Here is a 9,090-nt window from a genome sequence, read left to right on the forward strand (position 1 = left end):
TAGCGAGTTAGATTCACTTAGTAGACGCTACAGTTAGCTTCCCTTAAAACGACACTGTTAATTGAGAGTGAGGACTTTTCAAGGGTCTTAGGAGCTTTATGGAGTTACGTGTTAGGATTGACAACCCTAATTTTGTAATCAACGTTTGTATCGCATGAGCATAAGCTAGGTGACTCATCCTATCAAAGTAATAGTTGTGCTAGGGTATTGTAGTTTGGAATTTGTATAACCATAACTGTGAACGCACATCCCTGGAATTCCCTTATCTCTATATTTTATCTCATGATTTATTTACATCTAGTTGTTAATTGCTTTTTATTATTTTCAGTTTTCAAAAGTTTTCAAATTCTCTTGTTCTTTTAGATAGTAATTGAGCTAGTAGAGGATAGACACTTTGTGTTTGCCTTCCCCGTGTTCGATATCCCAATACTGACCTTTAGCTATACTATATATACTCTGTATACTTGCAGGTTTATTTAGTGCTAATAAAAAGTGCATCAAGTTTTTGGCGCCGTTGCCGGGGAAGACAATTCACTTTGGAGTGATATCTTCAAACGGATAATTTTACTACTTTGGAATTTAATTGCTTTCAGTTTTTATTTTTACTTTTTAATTTGTTTTTGTTTTTTATTCTTGCAGGTTTTGTATGCGAACGCGCTCTGGAAAGGACAACCTAGAACCGCTCGATTTAGAACTTGAAAGAACTCGTAGGAAAATAAGGAGTGAAAAATGATCAGGATCGATGGGTGACAAAACGGAACTCGAAAAATTGCAGGAGATGGTCAAGATGTTGATGGACGAGAGAGATGCGGAAAGGGCAGCCCGAGAGGCGCTGGAGAAAAAGAACAAGGAAATACTACCCGTGATGAACATGTTCATGTTGGGACTACCGCAGCGGAAGACACGGAAAACAAACAGGTCCTTAACGGATCTATTTAGGTGATTATGCATTCGATTCCAATTTCATGCAATAAACATAGATCTATAGATATAACATCAAATAAACACATAATCATGCATATTTGATGTAGATTCGATTGTTACCTCTTGATCCATCATTGGATTGACGTTGCTAGCTGCACCACCCGGAGATCCTTGGTTTATCGACCACGAATCTTCCGTACTATTCCCTTGTCCTTGATCATCCATCCGTGTGGGCGGATCTTGGATAATCAACAAATAGCTTTGAAGAGATCTAGGAAAACCAAACACAAAACACGAGATTGCCTCGATCTAATCCTATGAATTAGGATAGATCAAGAACAAAACAAGAACCCTAAATCTCCCACGTGCTAGGCACGAAAATCGAGCCAAGAGGGAGAGAGAGAGAGAGAGACGCCAAGAATGGCGGCTAGGGTTAGGGTTTAGTGTGTGTTGTGTATTGTGTGGTGTGCTAGGGTTTTCCATACTCCTCACTATTTATAATAGACTTAATGGGCTAGTAAGGGGATCCATGGAATGATTTAAGTGTTGGGCTCACCAATTAGATAAATTACTAATTAAATTAAATGACCCATGATTTAATATATTATCAATGGAATATTATTTTGTTCCACTAAAGAATAATATTGCACTCCCACTTAAATCACCAAATTACAAATAACTTGGGTCCATTTTATTTTACAATATTTCTCGCGTTTAAGATTATCTTGATCCGTCAATTTAATTCTTTTGTCTGCTATGTGACTAGAATTAAATTAATTCTCCAAAGAGTTTTTCTAGTTTGAAACTTTATTTATTATTCGTGGAATAAATTTCAACTGCGCAGTTTTCTGAATAATAAATTCATTTTTCAAACACCTCTTGGGGATCACCCCTTAGGGATTTAATCATACCACACTGGGCACGCGAATTCTATGAAATAATATTCCAATACCTTCATGTTATTCAATTACTACCACCCAAGATATCATGAACTTGAGTTAAATACAAACTCTCACATATTGATAAGTCAAAGTGGCGTATGACTGGAATAAACAATATTGATATTAATTCCATAGACTAGAAAATACTAAAATTTCTTAAATATATTCTTATAGTAGATAGCAATAAAGAATACATTTCATATTAGATCCTTTCAGTGCTTTACCACACCGGTGTTACTAATCTCGTCTTAGGTAAGAGAGAATTATCACAAACACCGCAACCATACCAATAGGTAGCCAAAGCCTATCTAGGTTGTGAATACGTTTTTCTTCTTACTAGATCTGGCCAAGTCCCCTACTGGAAAACTCATGAGGAGATTCATCGAATTTCCCTACTTGACCTTCTTAGTAAAAAGCCTTAGACTTGTTTATCATATTTCAATAATAAACCATTATATTATATTATTTATTCTCATAATTAGGTAAACAAGTGGACGTGGCGTTTCTCGTATACATGCACAAGCTGACTGTACAAAGGCATGTACGCTCGAAGCATCTTTTAGTATACAAACCCCAACAGTTCAATCATGGGAATACTGTTACTTTTCCCGAAGGCCCTCGTATTGATGCTAATAACTTTGAGTTACGCATGACCCTTATACAAAGGGTCGAGCAAACTCTTTTTGCAGGTAGGGCCACCGAGGACGCCAACCGCCATCTCTCCAAATTTGTGGAAATCGCAAACACGCTTAAGTTAAATGGTGTCGACGACGATGCCATAAGGGTAAGACTCTTTCCATTTTCATTAACTGGTTCTGCTAAAGAGTGGTTTGAGTGTATGCCCCTAGAGAAGGTTTCCACATGGAAGGACATCGTAGCTGCCTTCTTCGACAAGTACTATCCGCTAGGCACAATATTGAAGCTGAAAAGCGAAATCTTTCAGTTCATCCAAGGCCATGACGAGCCCCTCTATGAGGCGTTTGCTCGTTTCAAAGCTCTCCTTCGAAAGTGCCCTAACCACGGTTTCACCATGGATCATCAGTTAGGAATCCTCTATAATGGATTTAATGAAAACATTTGTGTTATGTTGGATTCAGAGGCAAACGGAGGCTTTTTGAGAAGGTCGGGTGAAGATGCCATGGCAGTGATCGAGGAATTAGCCACCAATAGCAGGGGGTGGTCGAAAGAAAGCCACAACATGAAGAGGATAGTTGCAAATAAAGAGGTTGAGAAAAGTTCTTTTGCGAAGGAATTGGCCGAACTCAGAGTTAGGGTGGACTAAATAGACACATCGAGAAAGGAGGATCTGATTCCACCAACCTCCATTATAGCGGTCTCTAAACCCGAAACTCTTGCCCCAATAGTGGAGGAAATCAACTACATGCAAGGAGGCGGTTCCAACAGAAACTACAACAATAATTATCGCCCTAATCAGGGGGCGGTAATTTCAATAATTATAATGGAAACCGACCTCGTCCTTATCTCTCATATTCTAACAATAATTTCTTGCAACCCCCTGCAGGATTTAGTGTTGGCAAAGGATGAGTAGTTGAAAGAACCAAAAAAGAGGAGAAGTATGACCAAGGAATCACAAGGATCTTGGAAGTAATTACACAAGATAGAAAAGTTAATGATACCAAGATCGGAGTGGTTGAAGCTAGGATAAACAACCTTGAGCAAGGAATGAACACGATCTCAACTGCCATAGCAAACATCAACACTCAAATGGAGCAAATCCAAAAGAAGTTAGATGAGGACAGGGCAAAGGCAGCCGCACGAGTGGATGACATCAACAAGAAGTGGGTGGCAAAGCAGAAATCTGGGGACTGCCCAGTCGCCGGCGGACCGCCGCCACCACCGCAGCGGGCCGCCGCTGAAGCACCGAATGGAGTCTGCCCAGCCGGCGGCGGACCGCCGCACACCCCGCGGCGGGCAGCCACTGAGACGGCAGAACCACCTACTCAACAGGGACTCGTGCGGCACAATGGGATTGTGCTACCTTTCCAACCAAAGAGGAAGTTTGTAATAACAAATCCCCGCCTCAAGCAATACGATCACATTCACACTTCAATATCCATCACATTCAGCACCATCATGTTAAGCAAAAGCAATTTCATAATCACATAGTATCTCTCGTTTCATATCTTCACAACATTTTCCAAAAGCCATAACATTTACTTCACATTTTCCAAAATCAAAATCACCTTTTTCACAAGGAGATCATTTTCCATCGAAATCCCAAAAATTCACTAATTCATTCCAAAAGTCACCAAAAATATTTTTACCTCTTCTTTCGTGGTTGGGCGTGACGAGTTGTGGTGTTGAGCCTTCGACGTTTAATATTTTAGTCTATCGATACAAGGGTAGACTATAACTCAAAAAGATACTTGGGTCCAGAGCGGAAAGAACGGAGGCTCTGATACCAAACTGTCACGACCGCCCTTTTTAGGGTTGATAAATGCGGGTGGTCGCGACTAATGGGACTTTAAGAAAGGATAATTTTCTAGGGTTTCAATAAAGAGTTTGACAAAGATAATTAATGTTCAAATAACGAGGGAAAATCAGAGTAAATGCTTAGGTTTTGAATCCAAAGTCAACAATAATCATAATTTGTAATCCAAGAGGGTAGAAGAGTTGAAAAGGTGTCATAATTAAGCGGAAGCAACCAAGAGTAAGAGTGATGCGGCGTATGAAGACACGACGCCCCTCGAAGTTCAAAATGAATCCAACAATGTTTAAGGTTCAACTCAACACCACCCAAAGCTCGTTGCCGCTCAACCTGCACATAAGGAAAACATATGAAGGGCTGAGTACTAATAAATACTCAGTAGGCTCGTGCCGAAAACAATTTATCAAAAATATTTATATTTATCATGCCATTGTTAGGTAGCAATCGAGGTTTTAGCTTTTGAAAGGCCTGAGGCACCAAAATATTCCATTGTTCAAAATCACGACTGCGCAGTCATTTTCCCATAGACGTTTACCATATCTGCTCATACATGACTTGGAATGTGGCCACAAACCAAGTCACTAGACCGGCCAACCCGTACGCTGACACACGGTCTACCATAGGTGTACACTAATCCAAGTAGGGTTTGCGGCCCTACAAGGATCCGAATTCGATTTATATAATAAATGGCAAAACCATTTCAGATAGGCACGTTAAAACAAAATACGGCATGATAAATGTATTTGCATTTCATTCCCATTGATAAAAATAGTTAAGACATTGTCCTTATTTAAAAGAGAGCTCACCTTGAGTGCTTATTCCAAAATATATTCTTTCCCTTGCGATCACGATTCACTTGCAAGATATCACCTTTAGAAATTAAAATCACCCATAGATCAACACAAGGAATCAATCAATAAATAAGATGCATGCATCCTATGTCTCCAATTATTTTCTCAATCATGATTACAATTTTTTCCAATTAAAATCTTAGGTATTTTCAATTAATTCTGGCCGCTCACGCCCCAACAAATTATAATAAAACATGCCCAAACCAAATAAATTAAGTGGCCCAAAGAAAGAAATAATACTCCCATTTGTTTACATGTACTGCAAAAACCATTCCCCCTTTTTTTTTAAAAGAACAGAAACTAAATCATTAAAAGAATTAAAACCAAGAGAAATAAGTTCTTCCATTTTAATCACACGCATTCTCTCTTTCTCAATTTTTCTCAAAAAAAAAAACAAAAGAACAGATCTAATCAAATGAGATCCCTAAAGCAGAACCCGCCGATTCTCCGATTCGCTGCTGCACCAGAGTCGACGCCGCTGCGGACTCCGTTTCGTTGCCCGCTCCCGCCGCCATCGCTCGGCGCCGTAGCAGCCGCTGCGTCGCCACTCCAGCGGCCTTGACCTCATCCGAAGCAACCCCGTTTTCCCCATTAAAGTTAATATTTTGACTTGATTATTTTCGATTTTTAATTCAGGTTGCTTTGATTTCTTTAATTAGTATATTGATTCCAAATTTACAGTTACGGTGGTGTAGGATGTATGAATGAAAAGAAATAGAATTGGATGTTGGAGTATAGGTGTGGGGTGTATACCTTAGATTGGCAGATTTGCAACTGAACGAACAAACAGGAACTCCCCCTCTTTAGTTCTCAGTTTTTGACAGCCATAATGAAAGAGTTGATTTCTAAGACATTGTAGAATAACGTGAGAGGGAAAATCTGCATATGTAATTACCTTGAATCTGTTTCGAAGGGATAGGAAGAAGGACAGCCTTGTTCTTGTAAATTCTTGCAGGAGTGGAACTTGATTCGTGAATGAAATACTATGGAGGAGTGGCGGTAGAAAAAAAGCAGATTAGGGTTGGGAGATTTGAAAAAATATAGCGTGTGATTTGAGGGAGTAGAATATGAAATTTGATTTTACCAAATAAATCATCTTAATGGCTAATGGAAGTCTAAATTTGGGTATTATTTGCAAATTAGGGTGAGGGGCGTGAAATCATGGGAGGAGAGTATTTTTGGTAATTGATTTCACAATTAAATTGAGAATAAGAGTTGCCTTGAGTAAATTTTAAATTGGGAAAATTATTTGCAGATTTGGAAAAAGAACACGGTAGACTGGAAAGAAGATCCGCGCTGGGATCTTTTTAAGAGAAGGCTTTGGGCTCAAGAAAATGGATCAAGGATTAATTAGATAAATTTGGTTCATAATCCTTTGTATTTTATTTAAATTGTTTAGCCCACAATTTATTCTTCGCAATATTTGATTTGTTCTATTTATTTAATTTATCAGATCCAACTCGGATTTCAGTCCAATAAGTATTCTTCAAGGAAAGGATTTAATTAAACTAGTGTTAGCACCCGCGTTACGCACAGACTAAAGAATTTTTGGCTAATGAATACAAATTGTACATAAGCCCGAAATTTTTTTTATCATTATATATACTTTTTTAAAAAAGGGAAGAATGATCCTCTAGTCCTAATCCAAAAAAATATCATATTCAAAACAAAATTTAATACATTTGTAATTTGTGAGAAGAAACAAAAATTACTCACGTAACTTAGGCATAAATTTAAGACCATCAATATGGAAAACTTTGTTTATTAAAACCATATATTAGTATAACTAAAAGCCCAAAATAAAAGTACAAAATTAAAATTATGTATCAAAATAAAAGCTCATATAAAACAAATTAACCTAATACACTAAACCACGCCTCCACATCTCCTCTCCCACTTGCCGTCGCCGCGCTCACCGCCACTACACCCACCACCTTGCCGGCGTGTTGTGATTTTTAGGGTGCAATTTAAGTACACAAAACAAGTAATAAATCCCTAAAAATACTACCTCTGCAAGTATACAGACGTGCAATGCAGTATAAAAGGTGTCGAACCCACAGGGAGGAGATTAATTGCTAAAACTAGTAAATCTAACTAAAAAGCAGTAAAATAATTTAATTTTGGGTTTTTTTGATCTAGAGGCGAGTGAAGAACGAAACGAGAAGGAAAAAGAATAAGGGAATCACGATAAAGAGGGAAGACTACTCCTAGCTTGTTTCGGGTTGCTTGTTCACATGAATCCTAAAGTCTAATTACTTTCCAATATTTATCGGGATCGTGTTGATTTTACGCTCTCACGCAGCTGATCACTGATCGTGGAATTTTACACCTAGGATAAGCTGATCACGTCTCCTAGGCTCTACTCACCAACCCCTCACTCCTACAGTCGCATAGTAAGCTCGAGATTGGCTTCTACAAACGTTCAACACATAAGATCCACCCCGGACTATCCCCTGATCAGTTTTAGCCTAGGGTTCCTTATCTATGTTAGCTCCCTACTCCAAGTTAAAGAGACATTGAAGTTAAGGCCTTTACCGGATTAAGTTTGCTAGCAAAACCCAACACGGATTGAAATAAACACATAGACAAGAACCAAAACAAGGAAATCTATCAAAACACAATCATAGATTCATATTTACAAGCTTCCCTAACAAACTAGGAGTAATCCCTAAAATCTAGCCACTCATGGTGGGCAACAATACAAGAAAACAAGTAAATGCTACCATATGGGCAAGATTAGGGAAGAGTTAGCCTCAAGCTTCTTCTTCTTCCTCCGAAAAATGGACTCCAAGCCTCTTTCTCTCTCTAAGAATCGCCTCCAGCCGCCAAAAGATGCATTGGAAGTCGTGCCCTAGCTATTTAAATAGTTAGGGCCCGAAAAACAGGCCCAGTAGCATTTGCCCGGTCGGGCGATTTGCATCTTGAAAAAACGCCCGATCGGGCGTTTTGTCATACTCTCGATCAGGTCGCGCGTTTTGACGCCCGGTCGCACGTTTTGCACTGCATTGCGCAGTCTTCGTAAAACAGCCGTATCTTCTTCATCCGGACTCCGATTGAGGCGTGCGAGGTATCCACGCGAAGCTCTTTCGAAGGTGAATGGAATAGTGGACTTGTAGAAGCATTTTAAGTTAATATTGCAGGGCTGATTACTGATCAGATTTGGACCTTTGTTTTCTTCCTCCTCTCTCTTATGGATTGGTCTTTTGTCCTACAATATATCAAAATGAGTCCATTTTTCACCTAAAAATGTGTGTTATAACAATACAATAATGACTACAATTTGATTCACATCACGGCGACGCCGCGCTGCTGCGCTCACCAAATCATCTTCTCTCCCCCTTACCATCGTGCTGAACACTAGCTTCCGCTCCCTCATTTCCCGACGCCAGCGCTTTTCTCTTTTCCCTCACTTGTCCTCTCTCGCCGCCTCGCCATCTCACCTGTCGAGCATCACCGGCGTCAACTTCTCTCTTTCTCTTTCTCTTTCCTTTCCTTTCCTTTTTCTTGAGCAGCTAAAGATCGGATTTTGAATAAATCTGGAGAAGAAAACAGAGAGCATATGTCAATTTTATTGTGATATGTACTCTGTGATATGTACTGTCTATAATTTTGATTTTATTTTTGATTCTCCCATTGTAATAGGCGTGCACCTATAAATGAGGTGTGTTTTAAAATCTAAGAATGTAGATTTAATTTTAATTTTGAATTATAATGCTATAAATAATATAAGAGGAGCCGGTCTATATACATGTCCCCTTTACATATAGAGTACTACTATAAAATAATAGAAAAATGTCACAATAAAAATATTTAAACATACATTTAAAAATAGAGAATTACTATAAAAAAATAAGTAAGTTAATACACGTACGAAAACTGTCAATCAATACAAAAAGGAGGAAAAAGGAATTTGTTTTAAAAAAGC

At 38.8% G+C, this 9,090-nt stretch overlaps 1 long non-coding RNA gene across 1 annotated transcript; it reads right to left on the minus strand.

Moving 5' to 3' along the window:
• Positions 1 to 4,571: 4,571 nt before the first annotated feature.
• Positions 4,572 to 6,133, minus strand: LOC125186932. The gene is made up of 3 exons (XR_007170533.1): positions 5,919 to 6,133; positions 5,121 to 5,184; positions 4,572 to 4,644 (listed from the first exon to the last, which is right to left on the minus strand). It is a non-coding gene; the product is annotated as an uncharacterized LOC125186932 (long non-coding RNA).
• Positions 6,134 to 9,090: the final 2,957 nt, after the last annotated feature.

Source organism: Salvia hispanica, chromosome 5 (genome assembly GCF_023119035.1).
Source record: "Salvia hispanica cultivar TCC Black 2014 chromosome 5, UniMelb_Shisp_WGS_1.0, whole genome shotgun sequence".
NCBI classification, from domain to species: domain Eukaryota; kingdom Viridiplantae; phylum Streptophyta; class Magnoliopsida; order Lamiales; family Lamiaceae; genus Salvia; species Salvia hispanica.